Source organism: Ranitomeya variabilis, chromosome 5, assembly GCF_051348905.1.
Source record: "Ranitomeya variabilis isolate aRanVar5 chromosome 5, aRanVar5.hap1, whole genome shotgun sequence".
Lineage (NCBI taxonomy): Eukaryota > Metazoa > Chordata > Amphibia > Anura > Dendrobatidae > Ranitomeya > Ranitomeya variabilis.
In genome coordinates, this window is record NC_135236.1 from 513,957,514 (window position 1) to 513,978,516 (window position 21,003).

At 41.8% G+C, this 21,003-nt stretch overlaps 1 long non-coding RNA gene across 1 annotated transcript in view; it reads left to right on the top strand.

Moving 5' to 3' along the window:
- The first annotated feature begins 14,666 nt into the window (after positions 1-14,666).
- The window catches only part of LOC143773792 (uncharacterized), a 143,407-nt gene continuing 137,070 nt past the window's right edge, over positions 14,667-21,003 (top strand). The window contains exon 1 of the long non-coding RNA XR_013215363.1: positions 14,667-14,753. This is a non-coding gene — a long non-coding RNA (uncharacterized LOC143773792). The remainder of the gene's footprint in view (positions 14,754-21,003) is intronic.

Here is a 21,003-nt window from a genome sequence, read left to right on the forward strand (position 1 = left end):
AAAATGGAGATCGGCATTATTTCAGCACAGACCTATCCCCCGCCCACTATACACTGAAACAGTCTATTAACAATGATAAACAGTTTTAATGTGCAAATCAAGCTAGGCTTTTGGTGAACGAACAGTTATCGAACAGAAACTCAAACAGCCGAATTTTAAACAAATTGTTCGAGTTCGTCGAACGACTCGAACACCGCCCAAAACAGCTCGACTTTGAAATTGGCGAACAGTTCGACTCGAACACCGCTCATCTCTAATGTTTACTTTTCAAAGTTTTCCATTAAAAAATTATCATGTTCAATGTATGCAGTTTTTTCTTTGCAGCAAGTTCAGCTAACAATAAAATGCCTACTGGTAACTGAGGAAGAGGGAGTAGGTCACAAAAATTGGCATATAAGTGGTTGACATATATAAAGCCCCTCTGCTGTATGGTATTGTAGAATTTACAATAGCTATCACTCATGTAAGAAGTGAAATCTGGCATTGTACTATACCTATATTTCTCTGCTCTATCTGTGTATCATGTGTTAAAGGGGGGAAGGGGGGCCGCTGAGACTCTTTCTCCCCGGGGCTCTCAAAAACCTTATACTCGCTCATCACTAGTTGGCATGCCAACCAAAGATCTCCTGCAGACCTCTATGGTGGTCACTGCCGGATTGCTATGAGTGCTGCCTGGCGGTCGACGCTCATAGCAAGTAAGCTACTGTACATACAGACAATCTGATCATCGCCTGTATGTAGCAGAGTCGATCGGGTTATGGCAGCTTCTAGTCTCCCATAAAGACTATTGAAATTTTTTTGCGGATTTTTTGCGGATTTTTAGCGTTTTTCTCCTGACACTCCAAAATCATGGGAAATCCACAAAAAATCCGCAAAAGAACGAACATGTTCATTCTTTTTGCGGATTGGGTTTTTTTTCGCGGAAAAAAACGCAACATCTGCACAAAAAATGCGGAATGCATTCTAAATGATAGGCCGCATAATGTAAGCGTTTTTTGTGCAGAATTATAGCATTTTTATTGGGGAAATCCGCAAAAAAACCCGCTAAAATTCCTGAAGAAATCCTGACGTGTGCACATACCCTATCACTGGTCTGAATGCTATGCGATGTTTTCTCACATATCACTTGGCCGTATTCTATTCTACGGTAGTGTGATGCCTAAGACTTCTACTTTTCCTCTGTGTTGATATTAATATATATTTTTGATCCTTATTTTTTACAGATCTGCAGAACATACATTAGTAATAGATACACTACAAGCATATTAATAATTATATTTCCTGATAAAATCATACATGTAGCATAAAATGTCCAGTCAGTCAATAGAAGTAAAAAAATAAATAAAAAAAAATAGAAGCACACGGTTTTAAAATCCAATAAACTGAGCAGAAGGTGTTAAAATGAGATAAGCACAATATGAAGGGACTGTTACTTTTAATTAATTTTCATATGAGAACATTGCAGCTCAAAAGTCCTTGTCTTATCGATAATTTTGATTTTAGGACAAGGAAGTACATTATGAACAATTCTGCGACCAACAAAGTGCCATTGCTGATGCAAATACTTTCGTCTTGAAGCCACAACAGACAGTATGATTACACGAGTGAGCGAGAGAAATGAGTTCAGTAATTACTATATGATCTACGCAGGTATTGAGGAAGCTGTTGTAGGTGTGAGGTCTGTGTATACGCTTACAAAGTTCCACTAATTTGATAGAAACTTTTGCAATGCGTCATGAATGTTCCTTGACTGTTTTAATAATGTTCTATGATGACAATCGCGGATCATGCTTAGGATTACAGTAAATATATAGGGAAGTAATAATTATAATGATATTTACTATATATTTGCTACAAAATAAGGGAGTTAGAAAAACTTTGCTGCTTTTTTACAAAACAGTGCAACTCCTTTTATCAGTAGGTTTTATTATTACGACTCAGCACAATTTCCTAAAATGCAACTAAATTACAATATCAGATATAGCTTATGGGTAGGTTAGGCACTGTTCCTTAAAAACTGTTTTCATGTATTATTGTTTATACCCCTTGAACACAAGTTTACATAATTTAAAAGGATTATTGACAACTATGATATTGATGATCTATCCCGATCAGCACTTACCAACCCATCCACCGATCAGCACTTACCAACTTCGGCAGATGCACACAGGAGTACTGTCCTGAGAGGCACTGGGGTCTTCAGCAGACACCTAGACATTAATGCATCCCATTGGCTCCCCGTTATGGCATCAGAGGGGCGCTGATTGTTAGGACTGGCGGAATGCACCAAATATAAAGAAGAGGCGATATAAGATGCGTTCGCAGTCCGGGGTCCGGGGTCCACCGTGCAGAGAAGCAACCTGCTGCTCGGTAATGGTGGACTATATGGCGGTATTAAGAGAAGACACACACGTGTTAGCTTCACCTGGTATGAAGGAAGCGAACCATGTTGCGTCACAGGGCCGCGATACCGCACAGAGGGCGCAAGCAAAGAGTCACAGAACTCTGCCCCAAGACTCAGGGTCAGAATCCCTCGGGACCTCTTGCTCTCGACACCGCTACAGTGGTGTCAGGAGTAAACTAAAAATAGATTCAGCGCACTGGGTGCGCACAGCGCCACTCTGGTGAACACCACTAAGCGCCCTAACTAGGGGCAGGTAAGCGCACTGGTTGCGCACGGTGCTGCACTGGCTAATGCTGCTGATTGATGCTATAGATTGTGCCTGGTGCTGGATGGCACTAACTGGCACTAGACAGCTCCAACATTCATGAGTATTCATCAATACTAGGGATGGGAATGAGTCGGACCTTTCACCAGAACAGGCATACATCCACACACACGCAATAATTGATTTATACTAGCGCATGGCCATGTGGCCATGCAAACCTTTTATAGCTGTAGCTCTCCAGGACCTTCCTAGTGATCCAATAGGAGCCGCTACAGGACCTGAGCATGTGACCCCTGACATCCAATTAGAGGTCGACCCGTGGGCATGCTCAGTAGAGGAAAAGCAGGACATAGTCCCTGGAATGTCTGCTCGTCACTGATCTGTGATGGCTACAAGGGCTGAACCTGGAAAGGCAGTAGTAACTAAGCGCACAGTATCAGCTTGAGCCAGACGCTGGGATTGACATCTCTGCTGAGCAGGTTCCATTGCGGCTGGTGGAGAATGGGAGACCACAGCGGACATGGTTCTAGATTGCCCCTGTGCAGCGGTGGGAACTTGACACCTAACATTGATGATGCATACAATTAGATATTGACAGTACTATTTAACAAGATAAAAATGCAGGTTAAGTTCTGCTCCACGTGTGGCTGTTAGAGACAAAATATCACAGGCATAATCTGCTGGAGAAGATGTCTACTTGACTTGTGAGCCCACATCAAAGTCAGGGTTGTGCAATAGAATGAAACTATTTGACCTATTGCAGCAAGTGGTTAATTAAAAGTATTACAAAAGTACTCCAAAACCTCCAGTTGTCTTGACACTATCCACTTTTCCTCACACACTTATTTTCTTCATTGCTGTGCTGTTGTACACAATAGCTGTACAGTTTGAATTTACTGACTCTATGAGCTATGACTTCTCACTATCCAGACTCAATACAAAATGGCTGCTGCATTGCCTATTTATGCTGTTATACAGGCTATGATAATCTCTCCTTATTGGCTGTGCTATACCAGGTAATGTGACAGCTACCAGGAATCATGAGGAAGCCAACTTAAGGTCATATAATCTGGCAGTGGCCATGCATATGTATTTTCAGTGCAATTGGAGGTTTTGTAGTACTGTGAATCATGGTGCACCCATTCACTGTAAGTGAAATTTTGTAGTATTTTTTTATTTTGAATTTAAAAATATCTGATCATCTCAAATAGATAGACAATAGATAGATAGATATGAGATACATAAATTAATATAGTTATGGAACAGATAGACATCATGTGCTTCGCACAAAATTAGAATATCATCAAAAAGTTAATTTGAGTTCTTCAATACAAAAGTGAAGCTTATATATTATATAGAGTTTATTTCTGTTAATGATGATGATTATGGCTTACAGCCACTAAAAACCCAAAAGTTATTATCTCAGTAAATTAGAATACTTTATAACACCAGCTTGAAAATTATTTTAAAATCTGAAACAGTGGCCTACTGAAATGTATGTTCAGTAAGTACTCTCAATACTTTGTCAGGGCTCCTTTTGTATCAATTGCTGCATCAATGCGGCATGGCATGGAGGCAATCAGCCTGTGGCACTGCTGAGGTGTTATGGAAGCCCAGGTTGCTTTGATAGCAGCCTTCAGCTCCTCTGCATTATTGGGTCTGGCGTCTCATCTTCCTCTTGACAATACCCCATAGATTCTCCATGATGTTAAGGTCAGGTGAGTTTGCTGGCCAATCAAACACAGTGATACTGTTGTTTTTAAACCAGGTATTGGTACTTTTGGCAGTGTGGACAGGTGCCAAGTCCTGCTGCCATAATCATCAACATTAACAGAAATAAACACTTGAAAAGAAATAAACACTTGAAATAGATCACTCTGTTTGTAATCACTCTAAAGAGGATCTTTCACCAAAATGTGCTATGTTAAGCTGGACATAATGTAATAGTGGTTGCAGAGCAGAATAAATGTTTTTGCTATTTTTTAATGCTGCTATGTTGAGGAGATATTAGTGATCAAAATATTTGATACCTAATGAGTTAACTTTAGTTAAGTCCAAGTGGGTGTTATTAGATACTTTTCACTGGGGCTTGTACTTTTCCTTGTATGAGTTGCTATCCAATAACACTGGCTTGAACTTTGCTGAAGTTAACTCATTATCTGCCAATTCTTTGCTTGCTAATAACTTGGCAGTGGAGTGCTGAAATAAAAAATAAGTATAAAACATTTGATTCAGCTCTACAGCCATGATAACATCCTGTGTCCAGTTCCACATGAAAAATTTGGTGAAATGTTATCGTTAAATAAGTATACTCACTAAGACATATTGTATAGTCTGATCACAATTGCATGACCTGTTTACAAAATACTTCAAAAATACATACTTTTTAGTGTACTGTTGCAAACCATACAATAATAAGATGTCCATTGACTAAAGCTCACTTCCTACGTGGAGGAAGGGGGGTAGAGCAGAGGGTACTGTCACTTTCAGAATGTCTTGAGGAATGGATGCACTTGTCCTCAAGTCGAGGGCAGCTGGCTAAATGTAACGCAGGCTCTAAAGTAGGAAGTTGTTCTGGAAAAGTGCCTGCTAAAGAAAGTGTGGACAGTTACACTGTTGAAGTATAAAGGGAGAAGAAATATTGCCCTAATGGACAAGTTTAATGACCCAAGAACCTCAAAGATTGAGGACTTTTTTAAACTTGGTATATAATTAGACAGGTCAGGGATGCAATAGGAAACTCATTTTTAATTATCTTGAATGCTATGAGCCAAAGTCAACAGGCAGTCCTGGGATTTTGCCCAGAGTTTTAATACGCCTGTACTGCATGACTCTGGGATCAGATCTGGTTGCTGAACGTGACCTTTTTAGTGAAAAAGCTAAAACCTATGAACTTCTGAATTATGTGCTTCATTTCAAGATTTTCACTCATTTCTTCAATTACTTAGCTCATTTTGTAAACACATGCAATTTACTATGATGCAATTATTTGAGTATAATCTTGAACAGATTGTTAGAAGTCTCTAATACCCCATCATAACACATTATAGATACCAATGTAGCCTTTCCTAAACTTTTACACAGGAAAGATATCATGATGTAGAAAGTTAACTCTTAATACTTGACACAACAAAAGCCATTGAATTTGTGTCGTTTAGTATCAAGTTACACTTTTCTCCATCAGAATATCTTTGTTATGTTTAGAAAGGCTGCATTTGTATTAGATTCATTTACCAAAGCAGAGGTAAATTACACACTCTATTGGCACCAACTATGATGTAATCAATTAGATGCCAGAAACAGGTTAAGGTGGCTTCAAGGGAGAAAGGTCTTGGTGGTATGGCCTCCTGTTGGATTATATGATATCACATGATAACAGGGCTGAATCCAGATTAGTGGAGACCTGATGAAAAAAAAAACTATTGAGTGCTCTAGAGATGATGATTAGGCAAGATTCAAATTTACGTTTTTGTGCAGATTTCCGTGGAAAATTCATTTTACAGAAGTGCTCTCCGTGAACTCAATGTCTCTTATTAGGGTTTCAGGTCTCATCAGACTTATACTCACCATATAATAGCGAGTAGCTGACAGCACATCAAACACGTAGATGCAAGTCCTAGTTCCACTGGACCCCATGGAAAGTGTACATACCGAAAAAGCAATGATGGACAGCATCCAATCCAGGTGAAATATTCAAAAAAGGATTTCTTTATTTGCCAAATGCAACGTTTCAACCACAAGGGTCTTTTTCAAGCTTGAAAAAGACCCTTGTGGTTGAAACGTTGCATTTGGAAGCTGTCCTTCATTGCTTTTTTGGTTTATACTCACCATATCTCTGTCTCGTCTGCTTCTCACCATCACCTATCCAGTCCTCATTGCATCTTCCAATCACCACCACAACTGTTGAATTCCTGCTGAATTCACACTATGCACAAAGTCAAAGTTTCATGCCACAAGTCAAACAAATAAGACTGAGAACAGCAACAAGACACAAAGTATTTACTATGCAGCAACAAGGTCTCTCCTAGGTAAAGATGTCAATGCAGACAAGGGTACAAGATATGCTGTTCAAGCTCTTTGAAAGTGGCACCAATAAATGGGCAAACTCGATGACCGTAAATACAGTGGTCAACCAAGGAAACTTAAGATGAAAGACACATCATGCTTCTTTTTAAAATATTTTCAGCAGTGCCATATGAATAAAAGCATAGAAACTTGGGTGTAATATACAACACAACCATTTGGTGGCCATATGCAGACATACTGTGTACTATACACATCTTGTGACAAAATATATTTTTAAAAATCTGGCAATCTTGTGCAATATACAGTATATATACACACGGGTTTTAGGACATGTGTGGGAAAATTGCTGTAAAGTGAGAATGCTTCTTGGCATCGTCCAGGTTAAAAACCGTTTTTCCCCCAGACATGGATTACTGTGTGGGACAGAACAATGGAGAGGTGAGGGATATTGTTGATTTTATTTTACTTTTATTACAGGAGAATGAGGGTTTCATTGAAATAGGCGTTAGGTGAGTATAACTGTGTTTGTTATTTTTAAATAAAAAAGAAAAAGTGTGTTTTGTTTTGTTTCTAATAAAGGACTTTATTCTTGCTGTGTGTTTACATACTTACCATATCACTATAGGATTAGTAATGGAGAGGTATATTATAGATGCCTCTCCATTACTAAGCCGTGGGCTTGATGTAACCTGACAATACAAAGGTGACATCATCCCAACAAATATTAACCTCACTTGCCACCGCTACAGGGCAAGTGGGATGAGCCGGGCTAAGCGCCAGAATTGGAGCATCTAATAGATGTACCTTTTCTGGGCAGCTGTTGGCTGCTATTTTTAAGCTGGGGGCCTATATCCATGGCCCATTACCAGCCTGAGAATACCAGCCTGCAGCTGTCTGCTTTATCAAGGCTCGTTGTCAAAAATGGGGGGGACCCCAGACTGTTTTTTTAAATTTTTTATTTAAATCATTAATTAAAAAAAACAATGTGAGGACCCCTCTATTCTTGATAGCCAGGCTTGTTGAAGTTGATAGCTGAGGGTTGCAGTCCCGAGGTGTGAGTTTTGCCTGGCTGGTTATCAAAAACAGAGGGGAACCCACACAGGTTTTTTTTTTTAAATTGTTTATTTACTGTGCAGGAGCTGGCTAATGAATATACCCATCTGCCACTCCTGCTCTCTCTGTTATTAGTGGCATCAGGTGTCGGATGATGGGAGCTGTAGTCCCATAAGCTGACACCAGTGACAAAGGTAAACTTTATACATTCGATCACAGCTGAGTGTTCATGCTGTCTTTTGACAGCGTGGGAACTGTGGCTCTCTGACCGGAGGGGATGATTTCAATGCCGATCAGAAGTGGTGTTTTCCGCGCTGTCATGCACATGATAGCGTGACAAACACCTGGTGTTCAGGCAGCCAAACCCGAACAGTAGCATGGACTTCCTGTCGAAGTCCATGTTCGCTGTCTGTGCCCGAACAGTAGATGTTCTGTACGGATGCCAAACTGTACTGTTCGGGTTCGCCCATCTTTACATATCACGATTACTTGCCTTTAAAAGATGACCTGCAGTACCAGGAAATCAACTACACCAATCTAATGTTGGCTAGACATGGTCTTTATGGAAGAATTGCATTAAAAAATCCTTCAATACATAAACAGCAGAAGTGACTGAACTCTGCATTAAAACATAGGAAATGGGGTGCAGAGAAATGGCATTAAGTGCTCTAGACTAAAAAGTCAAAATTTCAGCTATTTGGCTATAACAGAAGGCATTGTATTCACAAAATGGATGGATAGTGGTGCAATAGTGAGTGTATGCAGGCAACAGTGAAGCATGATGGAAGTTCCGTGCAAATTTGGGGCTGCATTTCAGCAAATGAAGTTGCAGATTTAATCAGGATTAATGGTGTCCTCAATCCTGAGTATTAGACCGGAGTCACACACAACGTTTAAAAAATCGGTCCGATTTTGTCTGCCGAGAATCGCACAAATGTTCTATGTATGGTGATCCGTATGTAATCCATTTTCAATGCGAGGATGCGATTTTCTCGCATCTAAGGATCCGTATGACATCCGTATGATATGCGTATGGCTTTACATTTCTCATTGCTTTTCCTCATTGAATTTAATGGCTCAAGGGGCTGAAATAAGGAAAATGTGTGCGTATTTCTCACAAGTCACACTGATGGTCCATGTGGTGTTCCATTTTTTCTCGCACCCATAGACTTGCATTGGCAAGAATCGGCCGATATACATGTAAAATCGCTGCATGCTGCGATTTCACTCGCACCCAGAATAAGCCCGAGAAAAAAAAACGGTGATGTGAGCTTCTCCATAGATTAACATTGGTCCGAGTGCTATGCGATGTTTCATTGCATAGCACTCGTCCGTATTATACGCTAGTGTGACTCCAGCCTTACAAGCAGACACTTATAAATCATCCAATGCCGCATCAGTGATTTGATTGGCTTCAAGTTTATTCTGCAGTATATTCACAAACATACAGCCAATGTCATTAAAAAATATCTTCAGCGTAATGAAGATCAAGGCATCCTGGAAGTGATGATATGGCACTTACAAAGCTCTGATCTCTTCATCATTGAGTCTTTGTGGGATTACATGAAAATAAAGAGGGAGTTTTGCAAGCCTATATTCACAGATCTGTGCTTAGTGCACCAAGATGTATAGAACAAGCTGAGTTCTTTCAAAAATTGTGTGCAAGTTCAGGATGGGAAATAAGTATTTGATCTCTCTGGCAAACAAGACTTAATACTTGATGGCAAAACCCTTGTTGGCAAGCACGGCAGTCAAGCACTTATTTCCCTGACTATAACTAGAAGAACTGCTGCTTAACCCCTTCCTGACATCGGACGTACTATCCCGTCGAGGTGGGGTGGGCCCCCATGACCACGGACGGGATAGTACGTCCAGCGCGATCGGCGGCGCTCACGGGGGGAGCGCGGCCGATCGCGGCCGGGTGTCAGCTGCCTATCGCAGCTGACATCCGGCACTATGTGCCAGGAGCGGTCACGGACCGCCCCCGGCACATTAACCCCCGGCACACCGCGATCAAACATGATCGCGATGTGCCGGCGGTGCAGGGAAGCATCGCGCAGGGAGGGGGCTCCCTGCGGGCTTCCCTGAGCCCCCCGCAGCAACGCGATGTGATCGCGTTGCTGCGAGGGTCTTACCTCCCTCCCTGCCTGCTCCAGACCCGGATCCAAGATGGCCGCGGATCCGGGTCCTGCAGGGAGGGAGGTGGCTTCACAGAAGCCTGCTCAGAGCAGGCACTGTGAAGCAGCCTGCACTTCTCTCAGATCGGTGATCTGTCAGAGTGCTATGCAAACTGGCAGATCACCGATCTGTATTGTCCCCCCCTGGGGCAAAGTAAAAAAGTAAAAAAAAAAATTTCCAAATGTGTAAAAAAAAAAAAAAAAAATTCCAAAATAATGGAAAAAAAAAATATTGTTCCCATAAATACATTTCTTTATGTAAATAAAATAAAAAAACAATAAAAGTACACGTATTTAGTATCGCCGCGTCCGTAACGACCCGACCTATAAAACTGGCCCACTAGTTAACCCCTTCAGTAAACACCGTAAGAAAAAAAAACGAGGCAAAAAACAACGCTTTATTATCATACCGCCGAACAAAAAGTGGAATAACACGCGATCAAAAAGACAGATATAAATAACCATGATACCGCTGAAAGCGTCATCTTGTCCCGCAAATAACGAGCCACTATACAGCATGATCAGCAAAAAAATAAAAAAGTTATAGTCCTGAGAATAAAGCGATGCAAAAATAATTATTTTTTCCATAAAATAGTTTTTATCATATAAAAGCGCCAAAACATAAAAAAATAATATAAATGAGGTATCACTGTAATCGTACTGACCCGAAGAATAAAACTGCTTATCAATTTTACCAAACGCGGAACGGTATAAACGCCTCCCCCAAAAGAAATTCATGAATAGCTGGTTTTTGGTCATTCTGCCTCACAAAAATCGGAATAAAAAGCGATCAAAAACTGTCACATGTCCGAAAATGTTACCAATAAAAACGTCAACTCGTCCCGCAAAAAACAAGACCTCACATGACTCTGTGGACCAAAATATGGAAAATGTATAGCTCTCAAAATTTGGTAACGCAAAAAATATTTTTTGCAATGAAAAGCGTCTTTCAGTGTGTGACGGCTGCCAATCATAAAAATCCGCTAAAAAACTCGCTATAAAAGTAAATCAAACCCCCCCCTTCATCACCCCCTTAGTTAGGGAAAAAAAAAATGTGTGTATTTCCATTTTCCCATTAGGGCTAGGGTTGGAGCTAGGGTTAAGGCTACAGTTAGGGTTGGGGCTAAAGTTAGGGTTAGGGTTGGGGCTAAAGTTACGGTTAGGGTTTAGATTACATTTACGGTTGGGAATAGGGTTGGGATTAGGGTTAGGGGTGTGTCAGGGTTAGAGGTGTGGTTAGGGTTACTGTTGGGATTAGGGTTAGGGGTGTGTTTGGATTAGGGTTTCAGTTATAATTGGGGGGTTTCCACTGTTTCGGCACATCAGGGGCTCTCCAAACGCGACATGGCGTCCGATCTCAATTCCAGCCAATTCTGCGTTGAAAAAGTAAAACAGTGCTCCTTCCCTTCCGAGCTTTCCCGTGTGCCCAAACAGGGGTTTACCCCAACATATGGGTAGCAGTGTACTCGGGACAAATAGGACAACAACCTTTGGGGTCCAATTTCTCCTGTTACCCCTGGGAAAATACAAAACTGGGGGCTAAAAAATAATTTTTGTGGGAAAAGAAAATTTTTTTTTATTTTCACGGCTCTGCGTTATAAACTGTAGTGAAACACTTGGGGGTTCAAAGTTCTTACAACACATCTAGATAAGTTCCTTGGGGGGTCTAATTTCCAAAATGGGGTCACTTGTGCGGGGCTTCTACTGTTTAGGTACATTACGGGCTCTGCAAACGCAATGTGACGCCTGCAGACCATTCCATCTAAGTCTGCATTCCAAATGGCGCTCCTTCCCTTCCGAGCCCTCCCATGCATCCAAACGGTGGTTCCCCCCACATATGGGGTATCAGCGCACTCAGGACAAATTGGACAACAACTTTTGGGGTCCAATTTCTCCTGTTACCCTCAAGAAAATACAAAACTGGGGGCTGAAACATAATTTTTGTGGGAAAAAATTTTAGTTTTATTTTTACGGCTCTGCATTATAAACTTCTGTGAAGCCCTTGGTGGGTCAAAGCGCTCACCACACATCTAGATAAGTTCCTTAGGGGGTCTACTTTCCAACATGGTGTCACTTGTGGGGGGTTTCTACTGTTTAGGTACATTAGGGGCTCTGCAAACGCAATGTGACGCCTGCAGACCATTCCATCTAAGTCTGCATTCCAAATGGCGCTCCTTCACTTCCGAGCCCTTCCATGCGTCCAAACGGTGGTTCCCCCCCACATATGAGGTATCAGCGCACTCAGGACAACTTGGACAACAACTTTTGGGGTCCAATTTCTCCTGTTACCCTCAAGAAAATACAAAACTGGGGGCTGAAAAAGAATTTTTGTGGGAAAAAATTTTAGTTTTATTTTTACGGCTCTGCATTATAAACTTCTGTGAAGCCCTTGGTGGGTCAAAGCGCTCACCACACATCTAGATAAGTTCCTTAGGGGGTCTACTTTCCAACATGGTGTCACTTTTGGGGGGTTTCTACTGTTTAGGTACATTAGGGGCTCTGCAAACGCAATGTGACGCCTGCAGACCATTCCATCTAAGCCTGCATTCCAAATGGCACTCCTTCCTTTCCGAGCCCTCCCATGCGCCCAAACAGTGGTTCTCCCCACATATGGTGTATCATCGCACTCAGGACAACTTGGACAACAAATTTTGGGGTCCAATTTCTCCTGCTACCCTCGGGAAAATACAAAACTGGGGGCTAAAAAAATAATTTTTGTGGGAAAAAATTTTTGTTTTATTTTTACGGCTCTGCATTATTAACTTCTGTGAAGCACTTGGTGGGTCAAAGTGCTCACCACACCTATAGATAAGTTCCTTAGGGGGTCTACTTTCCAAAATGGTGTCACTTGTGGGGGGTTTCAATGTTTAGGCACATCAGTGGCTCTCCAAACGTAACATGACGTCCCATCTCAATTCCTGTCAATTTTGCATTGAAAAGTCAAACGGCGCTCCTTCCCTTCCGAGGTCTCCCATGCGCCCAAACAGTGGTTTATCCCCACATATGGGGTATCAGCGTACTCAGGACGAATTGTACAACAACTTTTGGGGTCCAATTTCTTCTCTTACCCTTGGGAAAATAAAAAATTGGGGGCGAAAAATATTTTTTGTGAAAAAATGTGATTTTTTATTTTTACGGTTCTGCATTATAAACTTCTGTGAAGCACTTGGTGGGTCAAAGTGCTCACCACACCTCTAGATAAGTTCCTTAGGGGGTCTACTTTCCAAAATGGTGTCACTTGTGGGGGGTTTCAATGTTTAGGCACATCAGGGGCTCCCCAAACGCAACATGGCGTCCCATCTCAATTCCAGTCAATTTTGCATTGAAAAGTCAAATGGCGCTCCTTCGCTTCCGAGCTCGGTCATGCGCACAAACAGTGGTTTACCCCCACATATGGGGTATCGGCGTACTTAGGACAAATTGTACAACAACTTTTGGGGTCCATTTTCTCCTGTTACCCTTGGTAAAATAAAACAAATTGGAGCTGAAGTAAATTTTTTGTGAAAAAAAGTTAAATGTTCATTTTTATTTAAACATTCCAAAAATTCCTGTGAAGCACCAGAAGGGTTAATAAACTTCTTGAATATGGTTTTGAGCACCTTGAGGGGTGCAGTTTTTAGACTGGTGTCACACTTGGGTATTTTCTATCATATAGACCCCTCAAAATGACTTCAAATGAGATGTGGTCCCTAAAAAAAAATGGTGTTGTAAAAATGAGAAATTGCTGGTCAACTTTTAACCCTTATAACTCCCTAACAAAAAAAAATTTTGGTTCCAAAATTGTGCTGATGTAAAGTAGACATGTGGGAAATGTTACTTATTAAGTATTTTGTGTGACATATCTCTGTGATTTAAGGGCATAAAAATTAAAAGTTGGAAAATTGCAAAATTTTCAAAATTTTCGCCAAATTTCCATTTTTTTTGCAAATAAACGCAGGTAATATCAAAGAAATTTTACCACTATCATGAAGTACAATATGTCACGAGAAAACAATGTCAGAATCGCCAAGATCCGTTGAAGCGTTCCAGAGTTATAACCTCATAAAGGGACAGTGGTCAGAATTGTAAAAATTGGCCCGGTCATTAACGTGCAAACCACCCTTGGGGGTGAAGGGGTTAAAAGGCAAAGGGTGGTTACATGAAATATTGATTTGATTTAAGTTTTTCTGTTGTTCATTCACTTTGCTTTTTGGTAATAGATACAAATAAACTATTAATCGCTCTGTTTTTTAAAGCATTCTTACTGTGCAGCATGCTTTCAAAACCCGCCTAAAACTTTTGCACATTGTTTTCAATAATCCAGTTTCTGCACATTTGGACAAGGCAGTCCTTTATAGAGGAAATAGCATTTTTAATTATTCTTTTGTGCCTCATGGATATTTATGACTTGTTGATGGCGTCTTCATAATCTTATTTTACAGGTTTAAATGACTTACATTTTAGTCTCTGAGAAAGGAAAATAGTCCTACTTATTTATATTTAACTATTTAATAAACATATTTTACATTCTATTTTCTGTTCTTACTACTGAAAATGACATCATTGATATCATTCTTACCATTTCTGTTTAGTAAATACCATATATACTCGTGTATAAGCTGAGATTTTCAGCACTTTTTTTGTGCTGAAAACGCCCTCCTCGGCTTATACACGAGTCATTGTCCAGAAAGCCAGCGGGGGAGTCAGAGCAGCGGAGCAGTGGCAGGAGCCGGCGTCTGTGACATCATACTCACCCTCCTCGCTCGGTCACTGCACGTCCCTGCATCTTTGTTGTCCCAGCGCGGCAGCTCTTCCTGTGCTCAGCGTTCACGTGGTGCCACTCATTAAGGTAATAAAAAAGCATGCGTCTCCAATCCCATAGGCGTGGAGCGCCATGCATACAAGGGGGAGAAGGCTGAGCCATGCATGCAAGGGGGAGGATGCAGATCCATGCATACAACGGGGAGGAAGAAGGAGGATGCTGAGCCATGCATACAAGGGGGAGGACGCTGAGCCATACATACAAGGGGGAGGACGCTGAGCCATACATACAAGGGGGAGGACACCGAGCCATGCATACAAGGGGGAGAATGCCGAGCCAATCATACAAGGGGAGGACGCCGATCCATGCATACAAGGGGGAGGACGGGGGAGCATGCCAAGCCATGCATACAAGGGGCAGAACAGGGGAGGACGCCAAGCCATGCATACAAGGGGGAGGATGCCGATCCATGCATACAAGGGTGAGGACGCCAAGGCATGCGTATAAGGGGGAGGACGGGGGAGGACGGCGAGCCATGCAAACAAGGATGGGGAGGACACTAAGCCATGAATACAACTAGGGTAGCCACACATAGCAGGACAGGAATGAGAGGACAATACATACCCGGCTTATACTCGAGTCAATATGCTTACCCAGTCTTCCGTGGCAAAATTAGGTGCCTCGGCTTATACTCGGGTCGGCTTAAGCTTGAGTATATACGGTACTTGTATTTAACATAAAATTGCAATTCTGGAGCACCTTTTCTTATAACTCTGTGCTATGTTGTTCCTCTGCAATTTCATGGGCAGATTTTAGCCACATATGTGTGAAACACTGACATTTCAGAGCAAATCACACTTTAAAAGCCATCAGAGGCTAAGCTACACAAGAGACAAGTTGGACTGGTGGATCCACAGAAATTTATCTCCGCTCATTACCAGTGAACTACAGTCATCTCCCTGCTTGTGTCTATAGGAAGAGAGCTGTCAGTTACTGGCAGCGAGCCGAGAGAAGCCGCTGAAGACCCGCCTGTCCAACTAGACTCTGATTGGGCTCAGTCTCCTGCCATCTTTTAAAGTACATGGCTGAAATCGAGTGTGTTTGGTACATGCTTCCCATAGATCTGACAGCATGTATCAACTGTCAAGTTCTCTTTAAATCATAATGTAATATCAAAAGAAATAAGTTTTTAAATTTTAGTGACTTACTTCCATTTTCTACATATCTATTCTTGGCCCAGAAATCACTTAAGAAGCAGTTTTTCTGTGTTGCGGTCTTCACTACAGCACAGGAAATGTTTGCAGTGCTTAGTTTTTTGTTCTGTTTGGCTACGTGCCAATGAATTGCAATATGCAATAATAATCTAATTATTCTCAGATCGGGCTAAATGACAGAATGTTTATATCTTTTTAGATAATTGCATATCAGCCTATATATTAAGTACTACAAAGGCTGGGGTCTATGTAAAGAACTTATGGGGGATCCCTCTCTTTACAGACACTACAATATTAACATAGAAATGGTGGCCTGAAATTAACATGAAGCTTACAATGGGTTCATGCATCTTTAGGGGTGGGGTTGTCTCTATTTTAACTGTAAATTTAACTACAGTCCTGGCTGTAACTGCACCCCTGGAGCTGTCTGTAACTGCACCCCTGGCGCTGGCTGTAACTGCACCCCTGGAGCTGGCTGTAACTGCACCCCTGGCGCTGGCTGTAACTGCACCCCTGGCGCTGGCTGTAACTGCACCCCTGGCGCTGGCTGTAACTGCACCCTTGGCGCTGGCTGTAACTGCACCCCTGGCGCTGGCTGTAACTGCACCCCTGGCGCTGGCTGTAACTGCACCCCTGGCGCTGGCTGTAACTGCACCCCTGGCGCTGGCTGTAACTGCACCCCCTGCGCTGGCTGTAACTGCACCCCCGGGGCTGGCTGTAACTGCACCCCTGGAGCTGTCTGTAACTGCACCCCTGGCGCTGGCTGTAACTGCACCCCTGGAGCTGGCTGTAACTGCACCCCTGGCGCTGGCTGTAACTGCACCCCTGGCGCTGGCTGTAACTGCACCCCTGGCGCTGGCTGTAACTGCACCCTTGGTGCTGGCTGTAACTGCACCCCTGGCGCTGGCTGTAACTGCACCCCTGGCGCTGGCTGTAACTGCACCCCTGGCGCTGGCTGTAACTGCACCCCTGGCGCTGGCTGTAACTGCACCCCCTGCGCTGGCTGTAACTGCACCCCCGGGGCTGGCTGTAACTGCACCCCTGGCGCTGGCTGTAACTGCACCCCTGGGGCTGGCTGTAACTGCACCCCTGGGGCTGGCTGTAACTGCACCCCTGGCGCTGGCTGTAACTGCACCCCTGGCGCTGGCTGTAACTGCACCCCTGGCGCTGGCTGTAACTGCACCCCTGGCGCTGGCTGTAACTGCACCCCTGGCGCTGGCTGTAACTGCACCCCTGGCGCTGGCTGTAACTGCACCCCAGGTGCTGGCTGTAACTGCACCCCTGGTGCTGGCTGTAACTGCACCCCTGGCGCTGGCTGTAACTGCACCCCTGGCGCTGGCTGTAACTGCACCCCTGGCGCTGGCTGTAACTGCACCCCTGGCGCTGGCTGTAACTGCACCCCTGGCGCTGGCTGTAACTGCACCCCAGGTGCTGGCTGTAACTGCACCCCCTGCGCTGGCTGTAACTGCACCCCTGGTGCTGGCTGTAACTGCACCCCTGGTGCTGGCTGTAACTGCACCCCTGGCGCTGGCTGACAGTGAGAATAAAGTTAATTTAGGCAGCAAGGTTCATAGTGCAGGTGCCGGCAGTTTCAGATCTTCCTCAATATCCTTTGGCTTAAAATATTAAAGGCATGTCCAAAAAAAATAGCACTCCCAAAAGAGATAAAAATACAATTTTTTTCTTATTCATTCATGTACGCAACTTATCAGTCCTTTGAGCTTGGCCTTTTTTAAAACTTGAAATACCATACTGAAAATATTATGTACATGGGTGTACATCTATCTTATCCATATCTACCCATTATATTTTTATTATTAATCACTGAAGAGGAAACAAAAATAGTTGTGCTTTGTTGAACACAGATTAACTTATTAATTATTAATTTTATAAAGAATTTAAAAAAAATCTGCTTAAGTATTGTTTACATGGTATTTTTAATTAAGAGTGAGTTGATCAAATGTTTTGAGGCTTGTGTTATGGTAAAAATATGTAATAGGAAAATATGTTATCACATTATCCCTTTCCATGTGCCTAAAACAAATTTGTCACTAGATTTTGCTATGTCATCTGAGGACAACATGACTTAGGGGCTGAGACACTGATTTCAGAGATGTGCAAATCATTAGACTGTCTGCAGCTGTTTCAATACAATCAATGCGTTATCAGCAGGAGATCATCTCTGCTCTAACCACATCCATAGCACTGATTTGCAGCTTACTGTCAATATACAATGTGCATAGAAAGCTGTAATTCAGTGGTGTGGGCCGGGTTAGCTGTCTGAGCTAGGTTACATCTACAGCAGAGAACATTCTGATGGTATCACAGCTGACTGATTCCCTTGTGCCAAGCAACTAAAATACTGAGTACATATTTATTAATATCCTTAATGGAGCAGCATTATGGCATTGTAAACTAATTCTACATTAAATAATAATGTTATGACTGTGTTCCAAATTTTAGTATACTTGTTTAGTTGTGCTAATGAAACTTTAAGGAAGTTTCTCAACAAATACTTTCACATACAAAAGTGAAAAGTGAACTGATCATTCAAGGAGCATTCACATCCCGCACAGTGATGGCATGTAGCTAAAATATGCCACTAAGTTTATGAGCTTTGGGACCCTAAAGGATTTGGCCAAAAAAGTAGCTGCAGCACTAAACTGGCCCTAAGGCCCCTTCACTATTTTACCCTGCACTGGGCTTTTCCTGACCACCTGGTTGCTCACGGAATTTCAATAATAACCTGATAATGACCGCATAGTGTAAATTTCCAGCATGTATATGGAGTGGCTGTGTTGATTTAAATCCCTGATAGCGATATTTAAATAGCGTGATCGTCGTTGCATGTGAATCACAAATTGCCAAAGGGGAAATAACCCAACTAAAGACTCTAAAACATAACTTTAATAATAAGACTAAGAAAGGGGAATGATACTAAAACTTCCGCTTGTCAGGGTACATCAATAGGATGACCATAAACTGCTCTAAAGCCCATAGTCTTTCAATTAACTAACGGTCCTAATCCTATATGATAACTGTATTCAGGGGTATGGAACATAGTGCTGCCGCTATCTATAACCACTTATTCCCATTCCACAAACACTGGCAAGTGTTATTAAAACTAGCTCCTAAAACTCCCCAACATGTTTCGCCAGTGAACTGGCTTCGTCAGGGGGTTGAGGCTACAATGATATCCCTGATAGCAATATTTAAATAGCGTGATCATCATTGCATGTATGCACCAGCTCCAATTGTGCCCCCCATGCAATCACATGGAATTGATGGGTTCCCATAGCAGCTGGGGGGCTGCTGAAGGCCCCGTAACTGCCTAATTGGTCTTCATATGAGAACTGTGACTTCCCTATATACTTCAATACTGTGGCGTTGCAAGATATAGCATACATGATCAAACAATCGCAAATTCAAGCCCAATAAGACGACTAAAACATAACCAATTTTTTTTTTAAATAAGTTTTAAAAAATATGCACTATATAAAAGTTTAAATCACCACTCATTTTCTCATTTACAGAATAAAGAAACAAAAAAAAGGTTAACATACTTGATATCACCAGGTCCGTAAAAGTCTGATCTTTCAAGATAAGAAGTTATTTGATCTATGCGTTATTTGGTCAAAACAATGAACAAAATGCAAGAACAACGTCTTGTCAGAAAAGGCAAAATAAAGAGATTAAAACGTCGTATGTACTCTTTAATAGCATCAAGAAAAATGTAAGCTCAGCACACAAAAAACAAGCATTGACACATTAATGGAAAAAGAAAAAAGGTAACCTGAATTTTTAGGGGGATCACTAAAACGTATAAAAAAAATCTTGCTAAATTTATATCACTATACTTAGAGTGACCTGAAAAATCGTAGTGTTAGGTGATTTTAACCATATAATTAATGCTGTCAAAACAATACCCCAAAAAAGTCAGAATTGTTCTTTTTTCACAATTTCACCACAGTTGGAATTTTTCTTCTCGTTTTTCAAGACATTACATGGTCAGGTGAAAGTGTCATTAAAAGTAACAACTTGTCCTGCAAAAAAAACAATGTTTAGAGATCAAATGATTGCAAGTCAATGTCCCCTAAGGGGGGCTAAAAAATAAAACAAAAATTAAATTAAAGACAAGTTTAAAAAAGAAAGTTGTAATAAAATAGAAATATTAAATATAAAAAATGTTAACCAAGTAAATCATCAGCACAATAAAATCTAAGAAAGAATCATCTGTAAGTGAAAGATGCTATACTGGGAAATCCTGAAAATGTATATTGGACAGTAGAGGTGTTTGTGTTTGGAATGTTCTGGTTGATCCTGTTATATGGGAGTGGTGTCTTCAAAAAACATTTTCTCATAATAAAGAACTATAAAATAGTAAGAAAAATGTGTTTTAACTGTGCCAAGTCCGTAAGTGTCTGATGAATCAAGATATACAATTATTTAACCCAATAATAAATGCCAAAATAAAATATGAGTGAAAACGCAAAAACAGGTTTCTTTTGGTCTGTACACTCCCTACAAGAAAACTCATATGAATATTGTAGATGGAGAAATTAATAAGTTATGGTTCTTTGAAGAAGGGGAGTGCGAAAAGACAGTTCTAAAATGGAAAATTTCCCAATCATGAATGAGTAGAAATTAGATAAAACTTTTACTTTAAGGTTTTCTTGTAATTACTAGGAAAAAATATGACTCCATTCTTTCAAAATTTCGTAAAATGTTAGTGTTGAAGGCAGACACAGAGTAAAGGTACCTTCACACCAAGCGACGCTGCAGCGATATCGACAACGATGCCGATCGCTGCAGCATCGCTGTGTGGTCGCTGGAGAGCTGTCACACAGACCGCTCTCCAGCAACCAACGATGCCGAAGTCCCCGGGTAACCAGGGTAAACATTGGGTTGCTAAGCGCAGGGCCGTGCTTAGTAACCCGATGTTTACCCTGGTTACCAGTGTTAAATGTAAAAAAACAAACACTACATACTTACATTCGCGTCCCCCGGCGTCCGCTTCCCTGCACTGTGTGAGCGCCGGCCCTAACAGCAGAGAGGTGACGTCACCGCTGTGCTTTGCTTTCCGGCCGGCACTGACACATTCAGTGCAGGAAGCTCTGAGCAGC